This window comes from Schistocerca nitens, chromosome 6 (genome assembly GCF_023898315.1).
Source record: "Schistocerca nitens isolate TAMUIC-IGC-003100 chromosome 6, iqSchNite1.1, whole genome shotgun sequence".
NCBI lineage: Eukaryota > Metazoa > Arthropoda > Insecta > Orthoptera > Acrididae > Schistocerca > Schistocerca nitens.
Window position 1 is genome coordinate 701,633,872 of NC_064619.1, and position 15,785 is coordinate 701,649,656.

Consider the following 15,785-nt stretch of genomic DNA (forward strand, 5'->3'; position numbering starts at 1 on the left):
GGTGTTCGCTCCGTTCAGGGGATTCCCCCACCCCCCACCCCTACCACTTAGTGTTGCCAACCCTCAAAAAGACTGCCGTTTGGTCACTGTACATTTACTTTCTGAACATGCCTCGCAGTTTACAAAATAATATTTCCCCATGAGCAGAGAATAACATCTCTCCAAAATCAAGAACAAAATGTTGTAGCTTTATGTGTTCGAGCAGTTTACTTTCAGCACGTTCAAACACACTGCGTCTCTATTCTGACCAGGTAATATGTCCATGTGTACGATGTTTTATTACGTCGAAAGCCGCATATGTTGGCTTCGAGAGCGTTTTGTCGACACCGTGCAACCACGTCTTATGTCGGCGAACCGACTAGTGTGTTACGCAGTTTGTCTACTGTAATCCTAATAAATAAAGCTCTGTATAATTGTTGTGTTTATTTGTGACAATATCACCTAAAACACTGTCATCTGAGGAATATTTTCCTGCATTTATTCTCGTGCCCTTAGATATATGACAAATGTGTGTATTTTTGGGAAAAGTTGGCCGAAAGGTGATATAGTGGGGTAGGAGTGAACCGAAATATGACCTATTACTAAAAAATATGTGAATATTACATTACACATACAATAAAAACATTTTTCTACACTACAATATCTACACTCCTGGAAATTGAAATAAGAACACCGTGAATTCATTGTCCCAGGAAGGGGAAACTTTATTGACACATTCCTGGGGTCAGATACATCACATGATCACACTAACAGAACCACAGGCACATAGACACAGGCAACAGAGCATGCACAATGTCGGCACTAGTACAGTGTATATCCACCTTTCGCAGCAATGCAGGCTGCTATTCTCCCATGGAGACGATCGTAGAGATGCTAGATGTAGTCCTGTGGAACGGCTTGCCATGCCATTTCCACCTGGCGCCTCAGTTGGACCAGCGTTCGTGCTGGACGTGCAGACCGCGTGAGACGACGCTTCATCCAGTCCCAAACATGCTCAATGGGGGACAGATCCGGAGATCTTGTTGGCCAGGGTAGTTGACTTACACCTTCTAGAGCACGTTGGGTGGCACAGGATACATGCGGACGTGCATTGTCCTGTTGGAACAGCAAGTTCCCTTGCCGGTCTAGGAATGGTAGAACGATGGGTTCGATGACTGTTTGGATGTACCGTGCACTATTCAGTGTCCCCTCGACGATCACCAGTGGTGTACGGCCAGTGTAGGAGATCGCTCCCCACACCATGATGCCAGGTGTTGGCCCTGTGTGCCTCGGTCGTATGCAGTCCTGATTGTGGCGCTCACCTGCACGGCGCCAAACACGCATACGACCATCATTGGCACCAAGGCAGAAGCGACTCTCATCGCTGAAGACGACACGTCTCCATTCGTCCCTCCATTCACGCCTGTCGCGACACCACTGGAGGCGGGCTGCACGATGTTGGGGCGTGAGCGGAAGACGGCCTAACGGTGTGCGGGACCGTAGCCCAGCTTCATGGAGACGGTTGCGAATGGTCCTTGCCGATACCCCAGGAGCAATAGTGTCCCTAATTTGCTGGGAAGTGGCGGTGCGGTCCCCTACGGCACTGCGTAGGATCCTACGGTCTTGGCGTGCATCCGTGCGTCGCTGCGGTCCGGTCCCAGGTCGACGGGCTCGTGCACCTTCCGCCGACCACTGGCGACAACATCGATGTACTGTGGAGACCTCACGCCCCACGTGTTGAGCAATTCGGCGGTACGTCCACCCGGCCTCCCGCATGCCCACTATACGCCCTCGCTCAAAGTCCGTCAACTGCACATACGGTTCACGTCCACGCTGTCGCGGCATGCTACCAGTGTTAAAGACTGCGATGGAGCTCCGTATGCCACGGCAAACTGGCTGACACTGACGGCGGCGGTGCACAAATGCTGCGCAGCTAGCGCCATTCGACGGCCAACACCGCGGTTCCTGGTGTGTCCGCTGTGCCGTGCGTGTGATCATTGCTTGTACAGCCCTCTCGCAGTGTCCGGAGCACGTATGGTGGGTCTGACACACCGGTGTCAATGTGTTCTTTTTTCCATTTCCAGGAGTGTAGATTCGTGCTTAAATTGGCCGCGCGGGGTAGCCGAGCGTTCTGAGGCGCCTTGCCCCGGCTACCCCCGTCTCAGGTTAGAGTCCTCCCCCGGGCATGGTTGTGTGTGTTGTCCATAGCATAAGTTAGTTTAAGTTAGATTAAGTAGTGTGTAGGCTTAGGGATCGATGACCTCAGCAGTTTGGTCCCATAAGACCTTACCACAAATTTCCAATTTCCGTGCATAAATTGTAAAATTCGCCCAGAAGTTAAGGAAATAAATATGACATGTTTTACGGCGTGAAGTCAAGCGCCGGCGGCACGCCAGTCGGGAACGACAAAGCAGAGAAGGCTGCGAGAAAAAATGGTTCAAATGGCTTTGAGCACCATGGGACTTAACATCTGTGGTCATCAGTCCCCTAGAACTTAGAACTACTTAAACCTAACTAACCTAAGGACATCACACACATCCATGCCCGAGGTAGGATTCGAACCTGCGACCGTAGCGGTCACGCGGTTCCAGACTGAAGCGCCTAGAACCGCTCGGCCACATCGGCCGGCTGTTTATACTGAAGAAGATTGGTTGGTTCAAATGGCTCTGAGCACTATGGGACTCAACTGCTGAGGTCATTAGTCCCCTAGAACTTAGAACTAGTTAAACCTAACTAACCTAAGCACATCACAAACATCCATGCCCGAGGCAGGATTCGAACCTGCGACCGTAGCGGTCTTGCGGTTCCAGACTGCAGCGCCTTTAACCGCACGGCCACTTCGGCCGGCGAAGAAGATTGGTTATTTCGTATTTCGCTCGTGAAACATTTGTGTAATAGTCAAAATTAAGTATTGTGATTTAATTAATAATTAATTAATACGACTGGTTTGACTGTTTGTCTAGAGGCCCGAGTATGCAGTCCTAGACACTACAATATGTGATTAAAATCCAGGCCCTGCTTATAACTTTCGACTGAGTCACTTCCGAAGCACGCTTCCCTTTCTGATGCATTTACCATTCTAAGTTGTCCCTGAACGTTGGTATCATAACGGAAAAGCACTATGCTGTAGCAGACTTGAATATGCTATTATTATTCTCGACAGTGTTGTGTGGTGGGGTCCGGCAGGAAGCGAGTGATTCGCCGGGTTCTGGACAAGTTGAAGCTGAGGCGACGCGCCGTGTTGCACAGTGTGTGTGCGCGTGTGTGTGTGTGTGTGTGTGTGTGTTTTTGCCGGCTGAGACCTCGGCGCCCGGAAACAAAGCGGCCATTGTGTCCGGTAATTACTCGGCCGCCAGGCGCCGCGCCGGGCGCGGGCACACCGTTTCCCACGCGACGAGCTTCGCGCATGCGCAAACTCAGGTTTCCTCCCCCCTGTGCCGCGGCAAACGAGGGCACTACACGATAACCGAGGTCCTGGCCGAGTAACACAAGTACAACCCAAGCACACAGTGAGCATGCTGGTCTTACGTAGATTGGGTGCGAATCGATTTACAAATCAAAACATTGTGCCGGAGCGGGACTCGAACCTGCGAAAGCTTCCGCTGCAGAGTGAAAATTCGTTCTGCAGATTTACAAATAACTTACAGTTTCTGAAATATTTTTTATTATATTTTGGTAGCTCATTATACTGGAGCAAATCCAAACCTTAAGTGTTTCCACAAAATATATTCTACTTAGGTCTGAGTTAAGAACGTAAGCTCCATTACTGTTTTATTTTCTAACAATAAACTCTTTTTTGTGGATTTAACATGAATCTGGATGGGAATGAAAATTACATGTATTTTTTTTCTCTTTCCCGAGTATAACAAAACTTTTTTGTCGCTAAAGTTCATACTTAAATGTCGTCTTGTTTTTAGGCCTCCATTCTACTAAACGTAATCAAAACTGCTTGCGTCATTACTGGTAAAGTGAATAAAAAATATTTTTCCCTGCTGATTTTAGTGCACAAAACTCACTGACTCTGTCAAGGCGCGACGCAGGAAATCAGTGTGTCAAAGCTTGCGTCTACATAGTTTCTGGTGTTGCCAGAACAAAATGCGCGTTTTGTGTGTTATTATTTACGAAATTATAAATGATATTAACAGAATCTTCCGTCGGTTCTTGGTAGAACAACATTATAATAATAAATGAAAAGCACCAGTTTGCTTTTGTTCTACAATATTATTTTTATTGCTAACCGGTTTTCGGCTTACAAGGCCATCTTCAGACATTTATATTATAAATGCATTTTACGTAACATCACTTTCAAACAATAAGAAAAAATTTTCTGCTCAATTTAAAACGCATATATTTAGTCTCAGATTTTATTATTTTAATCTTTATGGAAGTATATTATCAAATAACTTACAGTTTTTATGTATATGTATCGAAATACTATCGTTTACCGTTTAATGTTACAAATTATAGCAAACACTTGTAATCAAAATAGAAACGTCCAAAGAAATAATATTTGCTTAAATCTTTCGTAATTTACACAATCGTGATTTCCAATTTCTTAACAAAGCTATCTTTTCTTCAAAAATGTGTGATTTCTATGTCTTTAATTCATTCTGTACGTTTGACAAACCCCACAAAACCTATTAGCACACCACGAAGTTCATCCCTTTTAGTTTCGCGATAATACACTGAAGAGCAAAAGAAACTGGTACAATTGCGTAATGTGTAGGTCCCATGCGAGCACGCAGAAGTGCCGCAACACGACGTGGCATGGTCTCGACTGATGTCTGAAGTAGTGCTGGAGGGAATTAACACCGTGAATCCGTAAGAGTACTAGGGGGTGGAGACCTCTTCTGTACAGCACGTTGCAAGGCATCACAGACATACTCAATAACGTTTATGTCTGGGGTTTGGTGTCCATCGGAAGTGTTTAAACTCAAAAGAGTGTTCCTGGAGACATTCTGTAGCAATTCTGGGAGTGTGGGGTGTCGCATTGTCCTTCTGGAATTACCCAAGTCCGTCGGAATGCGCAGTGAACATGAATGGATGCAGGTGACCGGTCAACTGTCAGAGTCTCACCAGCTTGAACAGTCCCCTGGCATGCAGGGTCCATGGATTCATGAGGTTGTCTCGATACCCATGCGCGACCATCCACTAGATACAATTTGAAACGAGACTCGTCCGACCAGTGGTGCATGAAAACAAGTTTAGACGATGAATTGTAATGACTCGAAACCGGTAACTGTACCTTTTGAATAAAGGAACTTAAAATAAATTTGTGGCTGGTTGCTGTCTCAACACCATCAACATTTGTCTAAATAACAGCCACGGTCTCCAACTATGTCATCATATGACAGAATTGCATCAACATTATGCGTTTCTCTCTTGTTTGGCCTTTTCTGCACAAGCCCGTTTCTAATCCATCACATATGGAAACATATCTATAGGTTATTCTTGCTTTCACAGCGCCAGATTTGCACCTGGTGGTCAAAATTGGAACTATTTTTTTTCGTGGTAAATCCGTCCCGCATTAACTCACTAGATTATTTTTCAGATGCAGCCGCCATACGACGATTATAGCCCACGCTGGACCTATGTGAACAGCTTTAATTACAACCACCCAGTTGTTTTACGGTATTTACAGTTCCCAGTGATTTGTCGTCGGTGTAGTGGAGTTTTCACATGTCTATGGGTGTTACGAACGTTTACTTACTCTGAGGGTCAACCATCAGCTCCTGTGCCAATCGTTGATCCTCTGCAGGCCGTTCTGCAATTCTCTACAGCCTTCTGGCGTTGTATCTTCTCGTACACAACCGCATCATTCGTGTACAGCCTCTTGGAGCTTCTGACGTTGTCCACTAGCTCATTTATGTATACTGCCAACACTAGCTCTTGCATTACACTTCCTTGAGGTACTCCTGAAATAGCCTATACATATGTCAGTTTTATTCCGCTAAAAGCTAGAGCTCTACACTGAGGTGACACAGGTTATGGGATAGCGATATGCACACACATGCGTATCGGCTGATTCCCGTGAAAAGGTTTCCGAGGTCATTGTGGCCGCGCTGCGGGAATTAACAGACCTCGAACGCAGTTGGAGCTGCACAAATGCGACATTCCATTTCGCAAATTGTCAGGGAATTCAATATTCCGAAATCCATGGTGTCAAGAGTGTGCCGAGAAAACCGAATTTCGGGCGTTACCTCTTGCCACGACAAAGCAGTGGCCGACGGCCTTCATTTAACGACCGACAGTAGCGGCGTTTGCGTAGAGTCGTCAGTGCTAACAGACAAGCAACACTGTCTGAAACAACCGCAGAAATCAGTGTGAGACGTATGTCGAGCGTATCCGTTAGGACATTGCGGCGGAAGCTGCCATTAATGAAACTGCAAAATTTCTCGTGAACAACCTGGACACAAAGGTTGATTGGTTGATTTACGCCACGGAGCAAACAGCGAGGTCATCTGTCCCATCGGATGAGATGAGGATGGGGAAGCAAATCGGCAGTGCCCTTCCAAAGGAACCATCCCGGCGTTTGCCTGGAGCGATTTAGGGATATCATGGAAAACCTAAATCAGGATGGCCGGACGTGGAATTGAACCGTCATCCTCCCGAATGCGAGTCCAGCGTGCTAGCCACTGCGCCACCTCGCTCGGTCTGCAAAAACAAACAAACCTGATACATAGTTACAGTGAATGGTAAACCCACTGTATTTGTCGTCGCACTAAGCAAAGCAAAATCTGCGTTTTGGAAGCATCACAGACAACTACCTGACATGTAATGAATAATAATTCTGTAGCCCAGATATGAGAACGCAAGTGCCCCATCCTGTCCCCCATTACACACGGCCAGGGTGGTGCAAGCTCCCGGGGAACAATTTAAAATGCAGGAAACAAAGCTGCATCGCTGCTTCGAACAAAGAAGACGCATGTTCGCAGAAGTAGGGTCCCGTCTGCCAGCGCGCCTTTTAGAGGACGCCTTTGTGCGAAAACGTCGCTGACCGTTTGATTCGCTACACAAAGCGAAACGGCCTCGAAGCGAGATCGAATAAACAGTCCGGCTGCTCGAATGGAGTGCAGCGGCCGGTTTTTGTAGCGAAGTGTGTTGCGCGGAAGAGAGATAAAATCCCGCTTTTGTGCCGTCCCGTCGCATCCTTTGTGCGTGTCCGGTCCGGAGGCTACTTTTTCGCGCCCCAGAGCCGGATGGTGGGCGTGGTCGCGACAGTAGCGTAGGCCAGGCAACGCACGATAGCAGGTAGTCGGCAGGCGGGAGTCGGGTGCGCGCGCGGCAACTGTGTGGCAAACACCACGTGTCTGCGGGGGGCCATTGAGATGCTCGTCAGCATTAGCAGCGCCTGCTCTCCACCAGGCGCTGTCCCATCTCTCACTGCATATCTTGTTTTCGAATGTGCAAAACTTGGGACTTCTTTTGAAACTTTTCTTCAAGTACTATACAATGGGTCCACTCGCACCTTACATCCCTCCAACAGTGTGTAATCACAGGAACAAAGAGTGATAACTGACGGATTTAGTATCACAGGTTCCACAAGGATCAGCATTGGGCCCATCCTTTTTCTCATTATATGTTCATGGTGCGTCGTCTACTCTCTCTCACTGCGAATATCATTTACACGCTGACTACCTCCAGTTACAACTAACAAGGGGAGGCCGCCAATTGTGAAATTCAGATTCGATTCATACTGCGCATAATAAAAGCTCATGGCCAGAGGTGTAGTGTGGCAAAGCACCAAAATGCACTTCTCAGCCGTTGTCGAGAAAATCGACAGTTAAAAGAAACCGTTGCGGTGAAATACTCTCTGCGATTAATAGTTTTCTACAGCGTCGTGGCGCAGCGGTAAGCGCTCGGGTTCGTAATCCGAAGGTCGCCGGATCGAATCTCGCGCCATGCAACCCTTTTTTTTTAGTATTTGTTTTTTGTAATTCAAATGAATAGATTTCCCGGCAATCAGTTGCAACAATTATGCATATAATAAGTTGTTGAAAGTCGTTTGTCGTGAAAAAACTGGCGACTTCGAGCATCACAAATGTTGTTAATTGTCTTCATAATGTTAACCACGTATAGTTAACGGAAGACGTAGAAACGATATTCCGAAACGAATACGTATAGCGCAAGTCAAACGTTCGAATTAGAATAGAAACCCCACGAACACAAATTTGCTGTGGCAGGTATGAAATATAAACTCCGTTACCTGCTCGTTACACTTGAAGGACAGATGTTGAATGGGCCGAAATAAGCCGCCGCATAACAGCGTAGTTGCCTGCTAACTTCGAAAGAAGGTAGATGTGGTCCCTAGCGCAACTTATAACATCGTCGAAAATCAGTGCGGACGTGAGAGCTTTGGTACACCCTGTTAAACAAACGGAAAAATGGAGGCGGTACAATTGGAGAGCGATCCGCCTTCACCTACATGCATAAGCTATATATATATATATATATATATATATATATATATATATATATATATATATATATATTTGAATTACAAAAAACTAATAATAAAAAAATGTTGCATGGTGCGAGATTAGATCCGGCGACCTTCGGATTACGAACCCGAGCGCTTACCGCTGCGCCACGACGCTGTAGAAAATTGTTAGTCGTAGAGAGTATTTCACCGCAACGGTTTCTTTTAACTGTCGATTTTCTCGACAACGGCTGAGAAGTGCATCTTGGTGCTTTGCCACATTACACCTCTGGCCATGAGCTTTTATCATGCGCAGTATGAATCGAATCTGAATTTCACAATTGGCGGCCTCCCCTTGTAAGTGTATGTCCAACAAAGATGTACATTGGCATCCCATACACAAATGCTAGCTAATCAAAGTGGTCGAAGGAGGTAGGTTTGAAACTTAAACAACCTAAAACGCAAGCAATGTTAGCTGTGCACAAAGAAGTTACGCAGCTCTGAAAAATTTAACGACAAGACGGGTGAAGTAACACACCATATCAACAACTCGCTGGAAATTAAGGAAAGTGCGGGAGCACGTTGCTAGAGGTCTCTCATTGGTGCACAGGAAGCTGGACGTCACATATCGAGAGGTCAGGCTGCATATAGGGACAAATGGAGCTGGCCCCGCACGAAGAGCCAGTTGAAGAAACGGGCAAGACGCTTTCTCTTACTCTGCGAGCACGTCCTGTGCTGGTGTTCTTCATTATAGCATGGACCAGTGACAACATTTGGGTGACATCACGGGGGAAATAATCATCGGGCCACAGGAAAATGGACGAAGTGTGACGAGTGTAGTCCAGGCGTTTGATATTGCTCACAGCATTGTTCCACGTGCGTGGGGAGCATTCTGAACCACGGTACTGCTGCCCAATAGAGAGGAAGCCGTCGACCAAGGCTAGCAACAGGTAACAGGTGACATTGTGAAATAGGAGAGAAGTGAGTCACGTCAAACAGTAGGTGCAAGTGATATAGTAGGACTGCTAGGCACGGCAACTGCATCGCGGTGCTCTTTTTGCTCGACGATCAGTACGTTGTCTTCCGTTGACACGTGCAGATAGACGGCACCGTTTGCGATGCTGCCCATAGCATGGCAACTTAATCAAGGAGGAGTGGGATCACGTGCTTTTCTCGGATGAGAGCAGATAGGTCCGAATAGTGGTTCAGGACGAACCCTCATACGGCGAGACATGGGAACACGTAAGGCATCAAGGAACGTTGTCGAATGTTCAAAAATGGTTCAAATGGCTCTGAGCATTGTGGGACTTAACTTCTTAGGTCATCAGTCCGCTAGAACTTAGAACTACTTAAACCTAAGTAACCTAAGGACATCACACACATCCATGCCCGAGGCAGGATTCGAACCTGCGACCGCGGTTCCAGACTGTAGCGCCTAGAGCCGCTCGGCCACTCCGCCATCAGTTTGGTGCTCCCGGTGTTATGATGTGGGGAGGCATAATGTTGCATGCGTGTACTCACCTCCAAATCTTTGAACACGGTACGCTCGGTGGTCAACGGTGTTGTGACACTGTATTCCTTCCCCACGTGTGTATTTTCAGGGATGCATTCGGTCGTGACGTCATTTTTATGGATCACAGTGGGCGACCGCGTCGAGCAGCGTTGGCGCAGGAGCTTAAGAAACGAGAGCATATTCGGCGAATGGACTCAGTTGCCCGTTCGCCAACTTAAATTCCATCTAGTATGCGTGGAAACGTTGGGCAGCCTCACTGCAGCGCATCCACATGTACCAACGACCATCCAGCAGTTGACAACACCTCTGGTGAGAGAACTCCTTACCAATGTTGCAGCACTGCAGCCCGTTGCGGAGCGTGCGTTGGCGTCCGTGGTGCTCACACACACCATTAAGAACCATATCTTGCCTTTTGTGATGTCCAGGGGACCTTCATGAATTGCGGTGACTTCAGTGCAATTATTGTCTCTGAATGAAAGTGTCATTTCTGTTCGTCTGATTGCGTATTTCTGTCAGCTACCATCTGTATTAACCTGTAACAGTCCTTCTTACGTATGGTCCAAAGTTATACGAGCTATGTTATTTGGCAGTGATACATCACACGAAAGCTCCCTTCCTCCTTATGTTTCGCACACCAGCGTGTTACTACCCCCATGCCTCTAATCCTAAATTAGACAGAAGTAGTTCATTCTCCTGCGCCTAAGAAGTTGGGAATAATTCCAGACCATCACTTCGTCTGGACTTAAGACAGAGTCACAATATGTAAGAAGGTGTCAGCATAAGTTCATTTACTACAGAACTGTAAAAAAAAATGATTTTCCCTGGAGCTGAAAAACAAACCTCTAAAATCACTAATAATCCGCATAATTTATTATCGTGATACTATATTCCTAGGACTTCGGCATGACAGCTCACGCTAGCTGTAATTGCCGATGAAAGTTTCCGTGCGATGCATCTGTGACGTTCACTATTCCGACATCACCACCCCTCCCTACGAGGAATTATTATGTGCCATCAGGGGCAAATACTAACACACTCTACGTTTCCTCTATCATCTTCTCAACCATTGCACTCCCTATTATTTACCTTAAACTGTTACACTACTATTTGAACAGCACAGTATAAAAACTCGTTCTCAATAAAGTAAAACCCTCTATACACCGTTACACAACGCAACCATCTTCCTGAAAATCACTTTCTAAAAAATGGCTCTGAACACTATGGGACTCAACTGCTGAGGTCATAAGTCCCCTAGAACTTAGAACTACTTAAACCTAACCTAACCTAAGGACAACACACACATCCATGCCCGAGGCAGGATTCGAACCTGCGACCGTAGCGGTCGCGCGGTTCCAGATTGTAGCGCCAGAACTGAAATCACTTTCTGTATGACTAATTTGAATCAAGAACCATGAAAGAAGGTTGCATACACGGAAGAATCATGGAAATACTAGAAGGTATCAGATAGATTATATAATGGTAAGACAGATATTTAGGAACCAGGGGCAGATGTGAACTCTGACCATTATCTATTGGTTATGAACTGCACATTAAAACTGAAGAAACTGCAAAAATGGTTCAAATGGCTCTGAGCACTATGGGGCTTAACAGCTGTGATCATCAGTCCCCTAGAACTTAGAACTACTTAAACCTAACTAACCTAAGGACATCACACACATCCATGCCCGAGGCAGGATTCGAACCTGCGACCGTAGCAGTAGCGCGGTTCCGGACTGCGCGCCTAGAACCGCAAGACCACCGCGGCCGGCAAGAAACTGCAAAAAGATGGGAATTTAGGGAGATGGGACCTGGATAAACTCACTAAACCAGAGGTTGTACAGAGTTTCAGGGAGAGCATAAGGGAACAATTGACAGGAATGGGGGAAAGAAATACAGTAGAAGAAGAATGGGTAGCTCTGAGGGATGAAGTAGTGAAGGCAGCAGAGGATCAAGTAGGTAAAAAGGCGAGGGCTAGTAGAAATCCTTGGGTAACAGAAGGAATTTAATTGATGAAAGGAGAAAATATAAAAAACGTCTCAAAAATGAGATCGACAGGAAGTGCAAAATGGCTAAGCAGGGATGGCTAGAGGACAAATGTAAGGATGTAGAGGCTTATCTCACTAGGGGTAAGATAGATACTGCCTACAGGAAAATTAAAGAGACCTTTGGAGAAAAGAGAACCACTTGTACGAATCTCAAGAGCTCAGATGGAAACCCAGTTCTGAGCAAAGAAGGGAAAGCAGAAAGGTGGAAGGAGTATATAGAGGGTCTATACAAGGGCGATGTACTTGAGGGCAATATTATGGAAATGGAAGAGGATGTAGATGATGATGAACTGGGAGATACGATACTGCGCGAAGAGTATGACAGAGCACTGAAAGACCTGAGTCGAAACAAGGCCCCGGGAGTAGACAACATTCCATTAGAACTACTGACAGCCTTGGGAGACCCAGTCATGACAAAACTCTACCATGTGTGACACAGGCGAAATACCCTCAGATTTCAAGAAGAATATAATAATTCCAATCCCAAACAAAGCAGGTGTTGATAGATGTGAAAATTATCGAACAATCAGTTTAATAAGTCACAGCTGCATAATACTAACGAATGGAAAAACTAGTAGAAGCCGACCGCGGGGAAAATCAGTTTGGATTCCGTAGAAATGTTGGAACACGTGAGGCAATACCGACCTTACGACTTATCTTAGAAGAAAGATTAAGGAAAGGCAAACCTACGTTTCTAGCATTTGTAGACTTAGAGAAAGCTTTTGACAATGTTTACTGGAATACTCTCTTTCAAATTGTAAAGGTGGCAGGGGTAAAATACAGGGAGCGAAAGGCTATTTACAATTTGTACAGAAAGCAGATGGCAGTTATAAGAGTCGGGGGGCATGAAAGGGAAGCAGTGGTTGGGAAGGGAGTGAGACAGGGTTGTAGCCTCTCCCCGATGTTATTCAATCTGTATATTGAGCAAGCAGTAAAGGCAACAAAATAAAAATTCGGAGTAGGTATTAAAATCCATGGAGAAGAGACAAAAACTTTGAGATTCGCCGATGACATTGTAATTCTGTCAGAGACAGCAAAGGACTTGGAAGAGCAGTTGAACGGAATGGACAGTGTCTTGAAAGGAGGATATAAGATGAACATCAACAAAAGCAAAACGAGGATAATGGCATGTAGTCGAATTAAGTCGGGTGATGCTGAGGGAATTAGATTAGGAAATGAGACGCTTAAAGTAGTAAAGGAGTTTTACTATTTGTGGAGCAAAATAACTGATGATAGTCGAAGTAGACAGGATATAAAATATAGACTGGCAATGGCAAAGAAAGCGTTTCTGAAGAACAGAAATTTGTTAACATCGAGTATAGATTTAAGTGTCAGGAAGTTGTTTCTGAAAGTATCTGTATGGAGTGTAGCCATGTATGGAAGTGAAACATGGACAATAAATAGTTTGGACAAGAAGAGAATAGAAGCTTTCGAAATGTGGTGCTACAGAAGAATGCTGAAGATTAGATGGGTAGATCACATAACTAACGAGGAGGTATTGAATAGAATTGGGAAGAAGAGGAGTTTGTGGCACAACTTGACAAGAAGAAGGGGTCTGTTGGTAGGACATGTTCTGAGGCATCAAGGGATCACAAATTTAGCAATGGAGGGCAGCGTGGAGGGTAAAAATCGTGGAGGGAGACCAAGAGATGAATGCACTAAGCAGATTCAGAGGTATGTAGGTTGCAGTAATTATTGGGATATGAAGAAGCTTGCACAGGATAGAGTAGCATGGAAAGCTGCATCAAACCAGTCTCAGGACTGAAGACCACAACAACAACATGAGTAATTTGACTTTGGAACGAGCTTCCTTAATATGTCTGAGCTTAGTGGCCAGTAAGAAGATGGCGTCATCGGCGAGGAGGCTACGATGTTGATTTGTGTCGATGGGGACCAGACATAATTGGATCATGCATAATCCAATACTTATAGAGAAAGTGGATATCTTGTGACAGATGCTATAGCGTGATTTGTCAGTTGTGTTGACAAAACCAAAATTTCAAAGTTTCGGTGATAGTATGCTAGCATGTTAGCAAAGGCAAAGAATTTCGAACAACAGTTTATGCGAACAGGTCATAGTTTTCTAAGCGATGATACGCGTTTTGTTGTCATTGAAGAAGTGCACTACAAATCTGATATTAAGTAAATTTTATTCGTAGTGGATGCTGTTGATCTCTGTGACTGTTCCTTTATAGGGTGTAGAAAAATTTCTGCTACGAGTCACTGGTAGCGGAAATTTTTCTACACCTTATGATATTAACTACATGAACACTGGTTGGAACTAGCGCAGAAACCTGAAAACAGAGCGAATAAAGCAGTGAGAATTCAAGATAACCGTGTCACTTGTTGATTGGGTTTAGAGCCTTATGTTCATAGAAAATACCTTACTCACAAACAACGAATCAAAAAGTTGCAAATCAAGAGATTTCATACAGTCATATCCGCCCAACAGTAGTAGTTAATTTTAAAATAGTCACTGGATGACAATGAAGACTGGAAAATCGTGGGCTTTGTTAGGTAGAAGGTCGCCTGCTTTCAAGTACGCCAGAGCCTATGATGTTTTACCCAGAATGGGAGAAAATTACAGTGTACAAGTTATGGAACATTGAGAACATTCTTCCTTACGCTCCTCTGTTTTTATAACCGTATTAGACAGTTGTTACAACAGCAAAGAGAACGTCACAGCCTGAAACGACGTGAAAACTTGACTAACAAACTTTAGCTGAAAGAAGCGAAAGCGAACACAGCGACATAAATGAGAAAAGCGTTCAATCAATGTGAAGTAAGTTTTGACAAACGATATGGCTAAAATCACTAAGAAGTAAACGGATCGAAATCATCTACCCAGTCGACCAGTGACCACACTGGCACCGAAACGGAAGACGACAGAGGGAAGGGCGAAATACTTAATTGGGTCTTCCGAAACTGTTTCACCGAGGCAGATCGTTAAACGGTTTTTCTTTTCTATTAGCGCAGTGATACGGAGGTATATTATCACGGAATAGAAAAGCAACTTCAATCTCTTAATCGTGGGGAAGCATCTCAGACAAGTCTGATATTCTACATAGTTTATGAGGAAGAACTTGCTCCCCTTCAAGCGGCAGTTTATCGTAAGGCGGTGGGGCAAGGAAGAGTACCCAGCGACTGGAAGAAAGCGCAAGCCATTTCTGTTTCCGCGATGGATCACGGGAGAGATGCATATTATTATAGACGTACATGGTTGACGTAAATCTGTGGTAGAGTTAAGGAACAGATTTGTGTTGACCCATTGGGAACGAACATCTCCTTTCAAATATGAACGTGAACCCTGCAAGTAGAGATCTTGCGAAAACCAGCTCGCTCTGTCAGTACACGAGATTCCACAGCGCCGTTGACGAAGGGCACTGGTTGATGCCGTGTCCCTACCTAGACTTCAGGAAGGCACTCTCGACTGTGGTTTGCAGTCAAAGCTGATGATAGCTTTCACATCACAGTGCCGAAAAAGTGTCCCTCATCTTTTCTCTTCCGCCTCCTCATTTAGAAGAGGACAAGCTGAGTGAGCATCACGGGCTCGGATAGCAAGACGGTTCCAAGCAGGAAAAATAACGATAAAGGTAGAAGCCACAAGACGCTTCGCAAAAGGCGGATTACGACAATGGCGTATCAATACCATAGTTTGAAAATTTAATGACTGCGCCGTTTGATATCGGACTGCTTGAAAGCAGAAGTGATGCATACTGTTCTCTTCCATTTTGTTTTTACCACCGCATTCACTTAATTCCCACAGCTGCGCTTTGAAGGACTAAATAGCTGTGCAACACTATCTGGTCAGCAGAAAAGGTTTGTTTAT